Genomic DNA, 19,564 nt, shown 5'->3' with positions numbered 1-19,564 from the left:
TTATTTAGAGTCAAAATTGGTAAGCAAGTGCTGCTTAGTAGGGAAAACAATGACTTGGGTTCCTTAGTTTTTGAAGAGGATTGGAGAAATTATTTCGCACTTGTGGTCTACTACACCTTTCTTACATAATTTTGGGTCTCATGTGTAGGATTCACACGTGGGTTTACTTTTATGTAAGAAGGATGTATAATACACTAGATACACTAAATAATTTCTTTGAAAATTGATGCAATTGTTTCGATTGGTCTAAAAACAGATGGGTCTTAAGTGAGATTTCATATTTTAAAATGGATACTTTTTCTTGTCATGGATAACAAAAATGATGATTCCAAAGTATATTTTATTACAAATTTGCTGCTACTTTATCAAAAATTTGCACTAAAAAAAAGATGGGCGATAGGTGAGATTTCTAAATTTGGACCACAGGTTTGAGTAAAACCAAAGAAATTAATCTGCCATAGCCATACTAATGAGGTTTTGAAGTTGAGTGGAAGAAAAACTAGCAAAAACTTGATGGAGTCATTATGGAATCAATTAAAACAAAGAGATGGTGAGAGAGAATTGTACACGAAATGGAGTCCGATATATTGAACATTTTTCCTTTCCCACTTTTAGTAATATTACTGATTATAATTTAGCCCCACACTTTCCTAAAGCAAAGTTCATGCATGCACAACTTTAAAGAGAAATCGTGGAGTAGAAGATAATGACAAGGAAAAACACTTTTTATTTTTGAGTTTGAACAAAAGAATCACTAATTGTTGGTCCCCCAAAAGACAATCTTGGCGTTTAATATACATTTCTAGCTATCATTTTTGTTGACAAATAATAATTAATTAGTTTGGTATGAGTCTAGACAGGGACGGAGCCAGGACTTGGAATATGAGGGGGCGACTTTATTGCTGATTGCATGTAGAGTTTTAGCTTTTGGCTTTGTGGCTTAACTGCTAATGGGTTTTATTTATTTATTTTTGTGTGTATTTGGTGTGTGCCTTGCTTCTAAGTAAGGACAAAATTATTTCATTTATAATTTTTTAAAGGATTGGGCTGTTTCTTTTGGGTAAAATTGTTGATTAAGCTTAATTATTTTTAGCTTTACTATTGGTAATTTTGTTGTTTGGCCAATTTTTTTGGGCTTGTATATATGTTTAGATTTTATATCAACTTTTTTTTTATGGCCTTTAAAAGGAGGAAAATGCTTAAGCTACAAACTTTTTTTACAAATTGCTAATGTGGTAAGTAATTATTGGTAAGTTAAAAAGTGATGTAAATGATGAGCCTAGATGCGAACTAATAAAAATGTACTACCTCAGTAGTTTGTAAAAATGTTGTAGAAAATTTTATGGCTATAGTATTACTCGTAAAAGAATTAATGATATTATCAAGGGGCAAAGTGTAATTTTATAGAACAAAATTGCTAAAATTAGTACCTATATAATACTAGTATTTAAAAAAATATATATATATATATATTAGGGGGGCCATTGCCCCCCTTGGTCCAACTATGCCTCCGTCCTTGGGTCTAGATATGTGTCACAAATGTTATCATTATATAATAATGTGGCAAACATCATCATGTTAATGGTTTATGATTGTGGGGCCTCGAGGACCGAAGATGGGAAGCACCGTTATAACCTTCAATTGTACCTCTAGAAAGAGCATCCACGGCTCGAGGAGTGAGGTGGTCCGAGGATGGGATTGGAAGTGGTAGAGCATTCTTGGAGGATATAAGGGGTGCAGATGGGTGTCTTAGGGGTTGAATGGGATCTTTGTAGGAAGTTTCTTGTAAAAGTCTGACCTGTTCATCCTCATTAAATGGTTGGCAACAGCTTTATCAGCTGCATTAATGAGGAAGTGACCTGAACAATGGATCCACAGCTCATCAGCTCCTTCCACCACCTTCACCAGAAGTCTAAAGGAACAAGTGTCCTAAGGAGATTTGGGAAAATTAAAGATGGAGGGCTAGGATGCAAGAGGTCATGGAGTATATAAAGGAAAGAGACCCTCAGATAGAGGGGGAGAGCAAGAATTAGAAAAAGAGATTACAAAGAGAACAGTAGCTGAGAGAGAGTGAATAGTATTTGTAAAAATCAAGAACATTGTCCTCGGGTAAGCTTGTAAGATCCATTCATATATTCAAACCTTAGGCCCTTGATCTTTTCTTTCTCTATCTTTGTCCTCGGGCAAAGCCCAAGCTTGTTCATCCCACTCTCTATACAAATATCTATTGATTTGGGCCAGGTTTAGGAATTTCAATCTCACTATTCTAAGTGGGCCTGAGCCGCCAGATTCCGTGTTCATACAATGACCATTTGATTGCCATGTACAGTTGTAAGCATAAGTTTTTTTATTTTTTTTATTATTGAAATTGAATGCATAAGTTGATTAGGTATTTAACACTGATAATTTGTTATTAGAGACCTTTGGACTAACTAGTATGGTTTATCCACTGGCCATACATAGGTGCACTTAGACCAGAAATTTGGCAGTCTCTAGCTAAAACCCAAATGTTTCTTTCGTGCAAAAAGTAACATTAGACAAATGAAGTTTTGTTCGAAAGAATTACATTTTCAAAATAATATTACTTGTTCATTTTTTTTTTTATAAGCATGCATATAGTAAGCAGAATATTTCTCTTTTAAAAATTAAAACCATATAATAGGCAAAAAGTTAAAGGGGCATTTGGGCACTATCTAGAAATGAAAATGTTTCATTTAGATGAACTTCAGCTTTAAATTGTATTTTGTGGCAAAAAAAATAATCTATGCCAATTTAACGATCCCTATATGTCAAAATATAGTATCAAATTATCAATTGAATTTTTTGAAATAAGTAATTAAAATTTTTAATCCTTTATTGTTTTCCATCAATTTATTTGAGATCTATGAAATGGAGACCTATGCTTTTGAGCATGTATATTATGAATTAAAGTTTTTGAAAAACCACATTTGAAGAAAGCAAGAATTAGAGCAAGTGAGTACTCTCTCCTTCACTTAGGCAGTAGAATTTGTTGTCCCTTCCATTCGAAGGAGAGTTTTGTTTCTCTTGGGGTAACAAGGTTATCTCTAGAGCTAGTTGGGTTTTTGTGGGGTTTAGGGAAACACATTTTTTATCGAATCTCACTTGCTCTTGCGAGACATGAAGGATTTGGCAGAAAAATGAAGTAACTTCTATCTCTCTCTCAGAAAGGGAGAAGGCAGGCTTTGTGTTGAACAAGGATCAACAGTCAGGCGAATTTTATCGCAGCACAATTCTTTACCCCCCATTTTTTAACATGGAATCAATGGCAAGAACCTTCAAAAAATTGTGGAGATCCACCAACGGCTTCAAGATTCTCAACCATAAGGATCACAAGGTGCTTTTTGTTTTTGACAACTTAAGTGACGTTAATAGAATATTGTAGAGCCAGCCATGGAGTTTCGACATAAACTTAGTGATGATATAGAGATACAATACGAATGTACCAGTCCGTGAGTTGGTATTCACGAAAGCTTTATTCTGGGTATAGGTTCACGAAATCCCGGTCCGTTACATGACCAAGAAGGTTGCTGAAAGCCTTTGTGAAACTGTCGGGGAAGTCCAAAAATCAACCGATGTTGTTGATGATGAAGGTGGTCAATTTATCCAAGTTCGTGTCCTAATAGATGTCACCTTACCTCTGTGTAGGGGACATTTAATCACAATGGAGAATGGGGTCAAAAACTGGATTTGATTCAAATATGAAAGGTTGCCAAATTTGTGCTTCTGGTGTGGGCGACTAACTCATAGTGACAAGAATTGTGACTTGTGGATTGAAAGCAAAGGCACCCTTTCACCTGATCAAAAACAATTCAACTCTAGTTTGAAGGCATCACCATACTCGGCTAAAGGAAAAAACGCCATCTTCGTTCCAGGATTCTATGAAGGAAGAAAATCAAGTTTTCGGGTACCACAGGAAGTCAGGCCATATCCTATGCCAGTGGTGGATAACTCAAGGACGAGTTCATTGGAAAATGTTCAGTCTGACATGGAGCTAACAGTTGAGGAAGAAAGCAATAAATGGGAGGAGCATTTAAACGCTGAAACTGTACGTGTGGAGAATACGTTACAAACGGATGCAGCAGTTATACCAAACGGGAACTCTATCTCAAATGATTCTTTCCCAAATTTAAACTCGAATTTAATGGAGAAGAATATTAATTCTGGTGTTTTTCTTCCCAAAACTGTTTCTTCTGCTGAGCTATTCGACATCCAAATAAGGGAAATTGATGAGGCCCTATTTAAATTTGGCCAGCACACAGATGTGAAAGTTAATGCAGTGGAAGCAATCAATGTTGACATTATTCCTCAGACCCAACGTGGAGAAGCCAGGAAAGGAAAAGAGGCACGTGAGGCAGGGTTAGGACAATCATGTGAGCAAGAGCAGGGGGTAATCCGTGAGCATGCACAATTTGCCTCTCCGAAAATTTACACGACCACAACCAAGAAGTCGTGTACCAGAGGGAGAAAAAAATATCAAGCCTGTGCAAGAACTGTGAGGAGTAATACAAAAGAGAAAATAATTTGTGGCAAGAGAGTTAGTGATGATCATCTAGAGTTACCAAGCAAGCGCAGATTAGTTTCAAAGGATGATGGGAATTCTTCTTTTTCAATGGCGAAGGCTGTGTGTCAGCCCCGCCAATCGCAATGAGTTGTTTAATTTGAAACTGTCGTGGGCTTGGGAACCCATGTACAAAGAATGAACTTGCTGAATTTGTATGGGCAAAAGATCCCTCTATCGTGTTTATAGCCAAAACATGGGTAGACGAAGCAAGACTAAAAGATGTAAAGTGAAATATACAAATTGAGAACATGTTTGTTGTACCAAGAGAAGCTAGTGGAGGAGGTTTATTCTGTTTTGGAGAGAAACAATAGTTGTTACAGTCGAGGGCTCTAACAAGAATCATATTGATGTAATTATCAATAAGAATACGAAATTGGAATGGAGAATTACCGGATTCTATGGAGAACCAGAAACACAGAGAAGATCTGAGTCTTGGAATCTACTCCAAAGGCTAAAGCGGAAATTTCAGATGCCATGGTTATGCGTAAGTGATTTTAATGAGCTATTAGAAGTGATGAAAAATTAGGGGGCAATAGAAGAAGTCACAATCAGATGCAGCTTTTTCAAGATGCAATGGATGCATGTAGTTTTTTGGATCTTGGATATTTGGGCCCCAAATTTGCTACGAACAAGCACTTTGCAAGCGGTCAGTCCATCTAGGAACGGTTTGATAAGGCATTTTGCACTAATGATTGGCTTCAACGGTTTGCAAGAACAAAGGTTTTTCACCTCAATAGCACCACATTGGACCACTCACTTATTTGGATTGTACCTGATGGCCTTGAACCACCCCATAGTTCAAAGCCATTCCGTTTTGAAGAAATGTGGCTCTCAGACAAAGGGTGTGGGCGAACGGTGCAAGCAGTATGGAAAGCTTCAATCCCTTGTGATCCTGAGGTTCAAGTGATGAAGAAAATTTCCAAATGTGGGACTAAATTAACCCAGTAGAGTCGCCAGAATTTTGGGAGTGTTCGTAGAGAGCTAGCCGAGAAAAAAAAAAGCTCTTGGTGAGGGCAAATCAAGGCAATGCAATCTGACTGCAATTTTCGGGTAAGGGAACTCACCAAGGAAATTAATGGATTGATGATTAAAGAAAATAAAATGTGGCAGTAGCGTGCTAAAAGTTTCTAGTTGGTTGGGGGAGACAAAAATTCTAAGTACTTCCATAGTAGAGCAACTCAAAGGAATAGGCGAAATAGAATAAATGGTATCACCAACTCCTCGGGCCGATGGGTTAAAAATTCTAAAAAGATAGCCGAATCATTCATTGAGTCTTACCAAGAACTCTTTGTGTCATCAAATCCGGTGATTGGTGTTGAGGACTTGGACTTTATGCCAAATATTGTTAATGATGAAATGAACTCTCAGTTATCACAAGAATTCATGGAATGGGAAGTTTAGGTTGCCATGAAGCAAATGGCTCCATTGAAAGCTCCCAAAACCCGACGGTATGCCTCCACTCTTCTACCAAAATTATTGGGAACTTGTTGGTTATGATGTCACTAAAACTGTTTTATCGTACCTCAATTCAACCTCGATACCTCACCCTTTGAATTATACCTTCCTTACATTAATCCCAAAAATCAAAAATCCAATTTCCACCTCTGATTATCGCCCTATTAGTCTATGTAACGTGCTATATAAAAAAATTTCAAAGGTATTAGCCAACAGACTCAAAAAAAAATTTCCAACCATAATTTCAGAACATCAAAGTGCTTTTACAAAAAAACCATTTGATATCTGATAATATTATTGTAGCATTCGAGACCTTATATAGCATGAATATTCATAAATCTACAAAATCAGGTTATATGGCAGTTAAATTGGACATGAGTAAGGCTTATGACAGGTTGGAGTGGATATTTTTGGAGAAGGTGATGAGGAAATTGGGGTTTAATGAGAGGTGGATAAACCTCATGATGATTTGTGTGACTACCGTATCCTATTCGGTTTTGGTTAATGGTGAACCTAAGGGGTTGATCCGACCTACAAGGGGGATTCGCCAAGGAGACCCACTATCACCATTTTTTTTCCTACTTTATACGTAAGGTCTCAATAGCCTAATTTCTCAGGCAGAAAGGGAGGGAGCCATTCACGGGTTTGGCTTAAGCAGAAGAAGTCCTAAACTAACCCATCTGCTTTTCGCAGATGATAGTTTGTTATTTTACAAGTCTAATAGAAGTGAATGCCAAAAGTTGCTTGAAATTTTGGCACAATATGAAAGCATATCGGGTCAGCAAATCAATCGTGGTAAAACAACCATCTTCTTCTCTAAGTCCACCAATGATGCTATGAAGTTGGAGATCAAGGAAGCCTTAGGAGTTCCAGAAATAAAGCAATATGATAAATACTTGGGGCTGCCATCTTTGGTTGGGAGACACAAAAAAGCAAACTTCGACTACATCAAAAAAAGAATTTGGAGGAAATTGCAAGGGTGGGAAAAAGTTGTTGTCTCAAGCAGGTAGAGAAGTCTTGATTAAGGCCTTTGTCATGAAATTGAAGGATTGATTCGAAAGTTTTAGTGGGGACAAAGAGGTGAGAGAAGGAAGATTCATTAGGTGAAATGGGAGGATATGTGTGAGCCAAAATCTGAAGGTGGTATGGGTTTTAAGGAATTATCTTTGATCATTGATGCTCTCTTAGCATAACAAACTTGGAGACTTTTACATAATAAAAATTCTTTGTTTTATAGAGTTCTTAAATCTAAATTCTTTCCAATTTGTTCTATCATGGAGGCTAAAGAGGGTCAAGGTGGATCGTATGCGTGGAAGAGCATCTTAATTAGAAGGGAGGTTATTAGAAAAGGGGCAAAGTGGAGGGTTGGAAACGGTGAGTCAATCAAACTTTGGGGTGACAAATGGCTGCCTTCTCTTAGCTGTCCATCATTGCAAGGGCGTTTAGTTGCAGAGTTGCAAAATGCTATTGTAAGCTCTCTTCTAAACCTATCTACTCGTTCATGGGACTTAACCCTTCTGGCTAGAGGGTTCAACCAAGAAGAAGCAGGTGAAATCCAGAAAATCCATCATAGCCAACAGCCTTGTGATGATGCTCAGTTCTGGCCATTTGTGCAGTTTAGTCAATACTCAGCCAAATCGAGATATTATTTTCTAAAAACCGAAGTGCGAAGCTCATCTCCGCCAAGGCTCCAAGTCACTGATCAAAAAAAATCATTGTGGAAAAATATAGGGCAATTGGCAATCCCGTGTAAGGTGAGGAATTTATTATGAAGAGCAGGCCGAAATGCTATCCCAACAAAACCAAACCTAGTACGCCATTGTGTTATCAATGATTCAACTTGCCCCCTCTACTCACAAAGCCAGAAGATGTACTGCATTCTTTATGGTCATGTCCAGGCCTAACATGGGTATGGGAGGATGATCCGCAATGGGATTTTAGGAGCACCACGCGGTTCCAAACGTTCCCTCAAGTTCTCCTTCATGTTCTGGACTCGGGTTGTAGTGGCGAACTCTTTGCAATGCTTACCTAGACTATCTGGTTTCGGTTTAACAATGTAAGGACTTCTCCACCAGGTTTGCCATTGAATCAGATTGCGCAGCAAGCCTATCAATCACTCCAAGAGTTAGGACAGCTCAACCAAGGAAGCTGACAGCAACAGCACCAACACAGGTACGATGGCAGCCTCCTCTGGTGGGATCACTTTAAAATTAATTTTAATGGAGCCGTGTTTAAGGACGAAGACAGAGCTGGTATCGGTGTGGTTGTTCGAGACAGTCGAGGTATGGTCATGGCTTCATTATCTCAAAATATCCCACTCTGACACTCAGTTGTGAACCTGGAAGCCTTGGCAGCATGTAGAGCACTTGAACTCTCCCTAGAACTAGGCTTAGACAACGCAATTCTCGAGGGAGACTCGATGATCGTCATGACTACATTAAGGGATTCTTCTCCTTCTATAGCCTCGTATGGTCTTTTAATCCAGGACGCTCATTTGTTGGCAGATTTGTTTACTAGTGTTAGTTTTCAACATGCTAGTAGGGAAGGGAATTATGTTGCTCACAACCTAGCTAGACATGCACGTCATGTCACTGGTTTTTCTGTTTGGACGGAGGATATTCCAATCCAGATTTTTGCAGCTTATCAGGCAGATTGGCCTATCACTTAATAAAAAAATTCAAGTTCTTCTTTCTCAAAAAAAAAAAAAAAAAAAAGAAAAAAAAAAAGAGATGAAGTGAGGTGGAGCATCCATATAGATAGAGTATTAATGGTGTGGTATCTACCATCTAATTTTTCTAATCTTGCAAGATTGCATCCATTGGATTTGCCGAATTCAAAAGTCAAAGCTATCTCTAGTATTCTTAAACTCTCATCCAATAGAATATCTTACAATTGCTATTTTTCTTGTCAAGAAAAAAAAAAAAAAAGAATGTCTTATATTTGAAGGATGATTAGTATTTTTTTTTTAATTAAAAGGGTAAATAATTGATCAATCGTGACGATCCTATCAGAGCATGATCATAATAACTCCCTATTTATTGAGGAATCAATGCCTGAGTGTCTTAGTTCTGAAAAATGTTCCAACTGCTCCCTTAAGTGGGTTGATCAGTAACTTTGATCCCAATCCCATCTATGTTCAATGGTATCAAGTCGAACCAACCAACATTACACTTTTCACCCCCAAAAATTCAACTCTAATCTACCACAAACCAAGGGTTCAAGACTCTTAACTACTGGAGTGGACTATGACCCTAGTTGATGATGAAAGGATGATCTATTAATTGAACCAGCAAACTTCCTCTTCATTTCGCACATTGTAATTTGTAGATGAATTGAAAAGCTAATTTCATCCTGATAGTGAAAACTAAGCATGTGCACATGCCACTAAGGCCATAATATCAAATGATCCTATTATGAAAAATTAACCACATGTGGATGGACAAGCACGCATATTTCTTTTGCTTTTGTTTTTTAAAGCAAGAGGACAAGATGTTCTAGGCAGCAGTAACACTATTGTGATGGATTGAGTATGAGGGTCCACCAAATCCAGAAGCCAAAGAAGATGGCTGTAAGTCTGTAATGGCTAGCCAAAATATGTGGCAAACTCATCCATAATTAGATAAGTCCCTCCTTTGGCTTAGGCTTTTGGCTGCCAAAAACCCCATCCTTTTTGGTAAGTTGTAACATCAAATTGTTCTAATGGATTATTATATTGTTCCATTTGTTGTGCTGACTTGCCATCCTCATTCTTTTTTTTTGGCTAAAGATATGTTATCCCCATTTTATCAAAACCAATTTAAGTGAAGGTTAGCACAAATTATGAGAATTCCTTTTCATAAATTCTAGAGTAATGCAATTCCAAAAAACAAAAACACAAACAAAAGAAAAAGTAATGCTACACCTATATATACTGTCTTTTTCATAATAGAACAACTTAGTACTGATTTTTATATGGATTCCCTATTAACAGGAAACACCATTTTATTACAAATTATTGATAATTTGACACCTCAAAAAAAAAAAAAAAACTAATGTTCAAACTGAATAAAGACCCAAATAATCCAGGTGAAAAATAAAAGTTTATGAATATGCTTCATAATCAATCTAGAGAAAAGGGACCTTGGCCTTGGCCCAGGTGTCTTTTGGAGAATGGGGACCATGCAACCAGCAGTGAAAAATAAAAAATACGGTACAACAATCCAATGTGGATTTAGTCTTAGATACCTACAAAATAACAAATACAGCTATTTATTAATGACCCACTAAAGGCAGAGAATATAGTATGTGAGCAGTGAACTGAGATATCCTAGACAAAAGGTAAGTGCTAAAGGTGCTAAAATCATCAACATGTCATAGTGGCAGTCAAATACTACAAAGCTGTAACCTGAAAAATATGTAAAATTTTTATAGAAATGATTGTTTTTAAAGCAAGAGGGCCAGATGTTCTAGGCAGCAGTAACACTATTGTGATGGATTGAGTATGAGGGTCCACCAAATCCAGAAGCCAAAGAAGATGACTGTAAGTCTGTAATGGCTAGCCAAAATATGTGGCAAACTCATCCATAATTAGATAAGTCCCTCCTTTGGCTTAGGCTTTTGGCTGCCAAAAACCCCATCCTTTTTGGTAAGTTGCAACATCAAATTGTTCTAATGGATTATTAATTTATTATATTGTTCCACTTGTTGTGCTGACTTGCCATCCTCATTCTTTTTTTGGGCTAGAGATATGTTATCCTCATTTTATCAAAACCAAATTTAAGTGAAGGTCAGTTATGAGAATTCCTTTTCCATAAATTCTAGAGTAACCCTATTCCAAAAAATCCAAAAAAAAAAAAACTATATACGAGTAATTCTTAGGTTATGTTTGGTAACAGTTTTTGTTTTCTATTTTCAAAAACTTGTTTTTTGGAATATAAAGAAAAAATAATTTTCTTGTATTTTTTAAATCAAAAATATGTTTGGTTAGTTGAAATTAGAACAATAGTTTTTTGAAGAAAAAAAATAGAAAATGCTAAAATATGTTGTTACTAGAATTTAAACTCTAATGCTAACTCATTAAATGAGATAAATGTGTATTTTTATTGATTTTTTATAATTAGAAACTGAAAACAGTCTTTTGAATGTTTTCAGTTTTCTTCACAAATTAAGTTTTGAAAACAGTTTTTTTTTATTTTTTTGGTCAATTTTGGGTTGTCAAACAAGTTTTTTAGTTTCAAAAATAGAAAATTGTTTTTGGAAACAGAAAATAAGGGGGAAAAATAGTTACCAAACATACTCTTAGGTACTCCCAGAGCACAGAGAGTGAAATGATACTCCCTCCTCTTACATTCATAGTGGAGTTCACTCGTTAAATTCATAGTAAAGTCCACCGTGAATGTGAGAATAGAGTTCACAATTTCTACATACTCCAGAAATATCTAAAAAAATTTCCCTATACATACACCATCCCCATTAACAGGAAACACCATTTTATTACAAATTATTGATAACTTGACACCTCAAAAAAAAAAAAAAAAAAACCTAATGTTCAAACTGAATAAGGCCCAAATAATCCAGGTGAAATATAAAACTTTATGAGCATGCTTCATAATCAATCTAGAGAAAAAGGACCTAGGCCTTGGCCCTGACCCAGGTGTCTATTGGAGAATGGGGACCATGCAACCAGCTTGCAGTGAAAAATAAAAAATACGGTACAACAATCCAATGTGGATTTAGTCTTAGATAACCACAAAATAACAAATACAGCTATTTGTTAATGACCCACTAAAGGCAGAGAATATAGTATGTGAGCAGTGAACATAGATATCCTAGACAAAAGGTAAGTGCTAAAGTTGCTAAAATCATCAGCATGTCATAGTGGCAGTCAAATACTACAAAGCTGTAACCTGAAAAATATGTAAATTTTTTATAGAAATGATTGTTGTCAAGTAATTCCATTGGCTAAACTAAACACAAAAAAAAAAAGAAAAAAAAGAGAGAGATGGCTCCATATGGTCAATTCTCCTTTAAATGTAAATACTTGCTTGCTTTTCCTAAGTTCTATCAATTTTATATATATATCATATATTCATGACCAACATCGAGCAAACAAAATCCAGATTAAACACAATCCAATCATTATATCAACCAGTTGCTAAATTCTTCAGTAGTGTCAAATGCTTCTAATTTGTAAATATGTTCAGATTCTTTCTTAAACATGTATTGTGATACTTCCACATTGTCACTTTGTCTCCCTCAAAAATTAATAAAATTTATCCTATATTATTTGCCAAATTTTCAATTTTTTTTTAATATAATAAGTGCAAGAGGGGAATTTGAACTTAAATTCTTCTCTGCAGTGGAATTAGGTAATACTACCAAGTCACGAGGTTCTTGAGACAAAAGTCAAAGTATTCATTTGCAGATTCACAAGGTTATCCACTGCATCCTGAGTCCTAATTTATTATAAAATCAAATATAAAATCCCAAATAATATTTTGTTGCTGATGGTTCCACAAGTGATGAACCATGTGCACTACACTTGCCGTCTAATAATTTACACAATAGGAGTGGCCAGTGCCTACAATGCTATTCAAAATGTAAATGGAGTTTGGTTCAAAATGTAAATGTAAAACGTGCTGGTGCAGCAGTTTATAATAGAGCATCTTCACTGGAGACATTAGTACATTCTAATTTCTATGCTCCTTTGTGTTCTTCACATAATGTTGATCTCTGTTAAACTGCACATTCATTTATTCTGGGCTCTGTTATATATAAACTTGCCAGTTCAAAGAGGAAGCTGACAATTAGCATGTTTTCACCATGAAAACTTTTGTCGAAATATATCTATTAGTAGCATATTAGATTTTTATTCTCACTCCACACAACTTTGTTAATGAACCCTGATGACGTCTTTTCTTCTCATAGTGAGCAGAAAAGGCAAGCATTTTCGTACTTATTTAAAAATAAAAAAAAAATCTAATGAACTTTAGCTCAATTGGCACCTCCTTTCCTGGCAACTGCTAGGTGGAGGTTGAGGTCATGGGTTCAGACTCACTAAATGCGTGTTTACTGTTTTTCTTATTTGTATACTCCCTGTATACACTTTTTTTTTTTTTAATGTTTAATAAACTGTCCTAATGCCGTTTCCTTGTACTGTTGAACCTTAAGCTGTCATTGTGTCATAGTTGGAGGTATAGGGTATAGACAATGAATATACGGAATATTCTTATGAAGTAATGATTGTTGCATTAGGCAATTCAACTAAAATCAATAACTATTATCTTGAATAAAATCAATTCGTTTTTGTTTTGGTATATGCAGTTATGATTAAACTTCCATTTGTAATAAAGTATGGCTAGCTTACGCAATCATAAAGATCAGCTGAGTGTCTGCCACAACAAATATGGGGCTTTTTTGCATTATATCTTTCTTTTTTTTCTTCCTCTTTTGTCAACAATTATAAAGGCTAAATTTTGAAAGTGTCCTTTTATATGGTCTGTAAAGAGAAGCGACTCTTGACAATGTTTCCCACCCCATTTTTGGGACATTAATTGTGAAAGTCATTAGTAGATGTTTTGCGAATCAAGATGCTTCAGTGGCAGGTTAACCCTCTTCTTCAATCTTGGGAATTGATGATAAGGGTTTTTTTGGAGGTTTTTTAATATTGTGTTTTAACTTACAAAAGCTTTCATGCACGTCATTGCACATATATCCTCATAAGACATGTTGTTATTTGTTACTTAATTACCATAGTACAATACTGCATTATCTATTTAAAGTTTATGTTTGTGAGGAGCTGCAAAACTACATTAAATGTAATTTGCACTGTGTTACTATAAGGTGGATCATGTTTAAGGAATTTCTGAGAATTTGCATGTGTTATTAATCATGGCTGATCTATTCCATCAGTCTTATGTTTTCTTTTTCAGGTGGTCAATAGTTCTCCAATTCACTGATCTTCGAACTTTTTTCCTTTTCCTGGTCCAGGCCAGCCAGGAGCGTATGTACTTGAAGATGGCGTTGAAGCCAGGCTTACATGGAATGTTGAGAGACCCCATTTTGTGTCTTTACATTTGGTGAAGAGGGTCAGATAAAAATTAAAATATTAGTTTGTTGCCTTACTTTTGGAGTTGGAACCTGTTCGTAATCTGCAAAAATGGCTTATTTGGCATCAAACTTTCTCTGTATACAATTTATCTAAAGAAAAGCGCTTAATTTCTCATATTACATGAAGTATTGTTAATGCATTCATGCAAAAATTTACTGGAATGACTAATTGCATTTGTCGCGGTTGAAAACTCAAGCTGAATGGGTAATACAACTTAACTAATGCCAACTGTGAGGAGTAAAAGGACCCAAATGGGCATATGGGCCTTTGGACTGTAGCATGGAGGGCCGACCTGCTCCATAATTAAACTCTACTAATTGGTCCATACGCCGAGGGTCCGAGGATACAGCCGAGGGCAAGCTTCTCCTCGGACAGATCCAAGAGAAATCAAGATTTCATTATAAAGGTCGAGGCACAACCCTGGAAAGACTGATGGTTAAAGGGGGATATCCTGAATCTTCTAGATGCACCAGTATTAAAGAAAATATCAAGAGCAAAGGCTGCCACCTCCGCATTAAAGGCTCTGCACCTACCTCCCTGGCCGCATTAATGGGGAGGTGACCCCTGAACAGTGAAGGGGAAACTTCTAGTCACTGTTTAAAAAGTATCAGGGAAGGAAGTATAAAAGGGGGGTAAAGGCCAAAAAGAAATGAGATCTGAACGAAGAAAAGAAATTAAGAAATTGTAATCTTTAAGGAAGAAAGAGAAATAATAAAGAAGTAGTCCTCGGCTTAAGTCCGAGGAGATCCATTTGCAATTATCGTTCGTTATTTACCTGTATTTGTTTATAAAAGCCTGTTATTAAGCTCCCAGATTTCTCAACCTGGTTCAAAACCCACGCTCTACAAATTTTATTGTTTAAGGCTCATTGGGCCTGAGCCCGTGATCGTCTTTGGGTCCAGGTGCAATTGTGCACTTACAATTGGCGCCGTCTGTGGGAAACCTAGTCTAGAAGAGGTGGGGATAGGATGGCAGGCTTAGGTTCTCACCATGCAGAATCACAGGGATCACAACTGGAAGATCATTTTGAACGTCTTGAACGTCGAAGGGATCGTGAAGGAAGTGTCCATACAGAATACCCAGGCGCTAGCCATACTCATGGTGGGGGTAGCACCACCCACGAGGAGGGTTCCAAATCCATGCAGAAGGAAATCAATCGTTTGAAGAGAAAGTTACGTCGTGCTAAACATAGGTTTTCACCGTCCTCATCTAATCCTTCCTCAGAGGATAGGGGAGGTGGCTACAGCTCAAGGTCGCGCTCCCCCACCAGTGCAACGTCCTTCGGTGAGGAGGACGACCAGCCAACTCGCAGACGTAAGAAGCTTCATTCTAGGGGCTTAGGCAACGATGCTATGAGTAGGGCGTTGCACCAACTCTCCAAATCTCCGTTTACGCGGAGGATTGAGAAAGGAAGGCTTCCCAGGAGGTTTACTCAACCCACTTTTACCATCTACAATGGCCGGACTGATCCGGTGGAGCACGTGAGTCACTTTAACCAGAGGATGGCGGTGCACTCTCACAACGAGACCCTGATGTGTAAAGTTTTCCCCTCTAGCTTGGGACCTGTTGCTATGAGGTGGTTCAACGGCCTTAAATCGGGGTCTATAGGTTCGTTTGGGGAGCTTACTAGAGCATTCGCTTCGCGGTTCATTACGTGTAGCAGAGTACCTCGGCCATTGGACTCGCTGTTATCTATGACCATGAGTGAAGGGGAGACGTTGAAAGCATACTCCGACCGTTACTGGGAGATGTTTAATGAAATAGATGGCGACTTTGATGAGGTGGCGCTCAATACCTTTAAGGTGGGTCTTCCTACTGATCACGACTTGAGAAAGTCTTTGACCAAAAAGCCCGTCCGCAGCGTACGTCGTCTCATGGATCGTATTGACGAGTACAAGAGGGTGGAGGAAGACCAACAGCAAGGAAAGGGTAAGGAGAAGGTTATCCCGCAGGAGAGAAGAGATTTCAAGTCGGACAGGTACCATAATAACAAGCTGAGGAGAGATTACGTTGGGCAGTCCGGCTCGGCAGCATCTCAGGTCGTGAGCACTGTGTTCCGAGAACCAGTACATCAGTTGCTAGAGAAAGTTCGTAAGGAGCCCTTCTTTAAATGGCCTGGTAAGATGTCAGGGGACCCTGCAAAAAGGAATCAGAACCTCTTTTGTCAGTACCATCAGGATGCGGGCCACACTACCGAGAATTGTCTGACCCTTTGGAACCACTTGGAGCAGCTTGTCAGTGAAGGAAAATTGAAGCAGCACTTGTGTCAACCTGGTGGACAGGGCAGTCAATCTGGTTCGAATAATCAGAGGAACAGTTCATCTCGGCCGCCGTTAGGAACAATAAATGTTATTTTTGCTGCACCTAGCAGGACCGGCTCAGGTCCCACCAAGGTGATGGCAGTTTCACATCCTCAGGCCGAGGAACCAGGCTGCAGGCCAAAGAGGTTGAAAGTGACCTTACCCATCTTGGGATTTTCGGAGGAAGATAAGGTTGGTACCATTCAACCCCATGACGATGCTCTTGTGGTCACTCTTAGAATAGGGAGTTATGATATGAAGAGAGTGATAATTGATCAGGGCAGCGGTGCAGATATCATGTACCCTAATTTATTTAAGGGGCTAAGGCTGACGTTGGAAGATCTAACTCCTTATGACTCGCCACTCATAAGCTTCGAAGGAAGGGCCATTGTGCCGAAGGGACAGATTCGTTTGTCCGTCCAATCTGGCTCAGAAACAGTTGAGGTGGATTTCATTGTGGTCGACGTGTACTCCCCATATACAGCCATCCTCGCCAGGCCATGGCTACATGCTCTAGGAGCTGTCTCCTCTACCTTGCATGTTAAGGTTAAATTCCCCTCGGGAGAGTACGTTGAGGAAATCCTCGGCAGCCAAATAGTGGCTAGGCAATGCATATCGGCCGCAGTGCTTCATCAGTCAGAAGCTGAGTCATCAACTTTGCCCATCCAAGAGTCATAGCAATTAACAGCTCCGGATGCACCTGGAGCGATGACAGAAGATAAGGCTGTTTGTGAGGAATTAGAGAAGTTTGTAATAGCAGATGACCCAGAGAGGTTCTTCCAAGTTGGCATACGTTTGCCACACCAAGAGAAGATGGAGTTGTTGGAATTTCTGAAGAATAATATAGATGTTTTTGCGTGGGACCCCTATGAGGCTCCAGGCATAGATCCGAGCTTCATTTGTCATCGTTTAAACGTCAATCCTACCATTGTGCCGAGAAGGCAGCCACCTCGGCGTTCTTCCAAAGAACATTCCGAAGCTGTGAAGGAAGAGGTGCTTAAACTCAAGAGGGCTGGGGCTATCAAAGAAGTTTTCTACCCCGAGTGGTTGGCCCATACAGTTGTTGTTAAAAAGAAGAACGGCACGTGGAGAGTATGTGTGGACTTCACAGATTTGAACAAGGCCTGCCCCAAGGATTCGTTCCCAATGCCTCATATTGATCAACTGGTGGATGCTACCGTCGGACATCCTCGGATGAGTTTTCTGGACGCCTTCCAGGGTTACCATCAGATTCCCTTGGCGTTGGAAGACCAAGAGAAGACTGTTTTCATTACTCCAACCGGGAACTATCATTATAAGGTTATGCCATTTGGGTTGAAAAATGCTGAGGCTACTTACCAAAGAATGATGACCCGAATGTTTGAACAGCAACTGGGGAAAACCATTGAAGTATACGTGGATGATATGGTAGTGAAGAGTAAAACAATACCTTCACACATGAAAGATCTGGCCGACACCTTCCAGATGCTAAGAAAGTATAAGTTGCGCCTTAACGCCTCAAAGTGCTCTTTTGGCGTGGGGTCTGGAAAGTTCTTGGGATATATGATTACTCATAGAGGCATAGAGGTAAACCCAGCACAGGTTATGGCTATTCAGGATTTGCAGCCGCCTCGGAACCCAAAAGAGATCCAGAAATTGACCAAGATGATTGCCGCACTGAATAGGTTTATCTCTCGGTCAGCTGACCGATGCCGTCATTTCTTCCGGTTGTTGAATAAATTGAAAGGGTTTCAATGGACCGAGGACTGCGTGTTAACTTTCCAGCAGCTTAAGCAATATCTTTCTCGGCCACCCATTTTGTCTCGCCCCGAGGTGGACGAGGTTTTGTTCGCTTATCTGGCAGTGGCCGTCCACGCGGTGAGCCTGGTCCTTATAAGGAATGAAAGCGGGGTGCAAAAACCGGTCTACTACGTTAGTAAGTCTTTGAATGAGGCCGAGGTGCGCTATCTGCCCTTGGAAAAAGCGCTTCTGGCCGTAGTTCACGCCACGCGCAAACTTCCTCATTATTTCCAGTCTCATACTGTGGTGGTCCTGACCCAATTGCCTCTCAAGGCGGTGTTACGCAGTGCCAATTACTCTGGCAGGGTGGCAAAATGGGGAACCATTTTGGGAGCCTTTGATGTTAAATATAAGCCTCGCACCTCGGTGAAGGGCCAGATCCTCGCTGACTTGGTGGCAGAGTTTACCGAACTATTGCTAGAAGAAATTCCAAAAGAAGCACACATAGATGAAAAATCAGTTGGTGTGATCACAGCTGTAATGCCTCCGATATGGAAAGTGTATGTGGATGGGGCGGCTAATCAGAGAGGGTCTGATATTGGACTTGTTCTAATGTCCCCAGAAGGAATTGTCTTCGAAAAATCTTTGAGATTGACATTCTCGGCTACTAACAACGAGGCCGAATATGAAGCAGTCTTGGTAGGCATGCAGATGGTACGTAGGATGGGTGAAAGGGAAATCCATGTGTTCTCGGACTCTCAGTTAGTGGTCGGCCAAGTCATGGGGACCATGGAGGCTAGAGACCCCAGAATGCAGGAATATTTGGCCCAGGTCAAGCGTCAGCAAGCTGAATTTGAGTCCTTCGTCTTAGCTCATATTTCTAGGAATGCAAACACCCATGCAGATTCTTTGGCTACGTTGGCGACGTCCTCGGCTCGGGACTTGCCCAGAGTTATCCTCGTGGAGGATTTGTTGGAGCCAACTCTTACCGTCGTCAGCACAGTTCACATTCATCTGATAAGGCCTGGGCCTAGTTGGATCGACCCGGTTATAACTTTTCTTAAGAATGATATTCTTCCTGAGGACAAATCTGAAGCAGAAAAGATACGTCGAAAGGCGCCACGTTTCTGGTTGTCCGAGGACCAGAAGCTATACAAACGATCCTTTTCAGGACCGTGCTTGTTGTGTGTGCACCCTGAATCAACGGAAGCATTACTGGAGGAACTGCATGAGGGAATTTGTGGGAGCCACACTGGGGGAAGGTCCTTAGCCCATAGAGCTCTAACTCAGGGTTATTGGTGGCCCAATATGCAGAGAGAGGCTCAGGACTATGCCAGAAAATGTGATCAATGCCAGAGGTTCGCCCCTAATATTCATCAACCTGGTGGGGTTCTTAACCCTCTCTCCAGTCCTTGGCCC

At 39.2% G+C, this 19,564-nt stretch overlaps 1 long non-coding RNA gene across 3 annotated transcripts; it reads left to right on the top strand.

Moving 5' to 3' along the window:
- Positions 1-12,528: 12,528 nt before the first annotated feature.
- LOC142636970 (uncharacterized) lies at positions 12,529-14,240 on the top strand. 3 transcript variants are annotated; one of them, XR_012844451.1, is made up of 2 exons: positions 12,529-12,698; positions 14,006-14,240. It is a non-coding gene; the product is annotated as an uncharacterized LOC142636970 (long non-coding RNA). The 3 variants fall into 3 exon arrangements; XR_012844449.1 differs by having other exon boundaries at positions 13,948-14,240; XR_012844450.1 differs by lacking the exon at positions 12,529-12,698 and adding an exon at positions 12,990-13,620 and having other exon boundaries at positions 13,948-14,240.
- The last annotated feature ends 5,324 nt before the right edge of the window (positions 14,241-19,564 follow it).

This window comes from Castanea sativa, chromosome 5, assembly GCF_040712315.1.
Source record: "Castanea sativa cultivar Marrone di Chiusa Pesio chromosome 5, ASM4071231v1".
NCBI lineage: Eukaryota > Viridiplantae > Streptophyta > Magnoliopsida > Fagales > Fagaceae > Castanea > Castanea sativa.
This window is presented reverse-complemented; position numbering and strand designations above follow the sequence as displayed.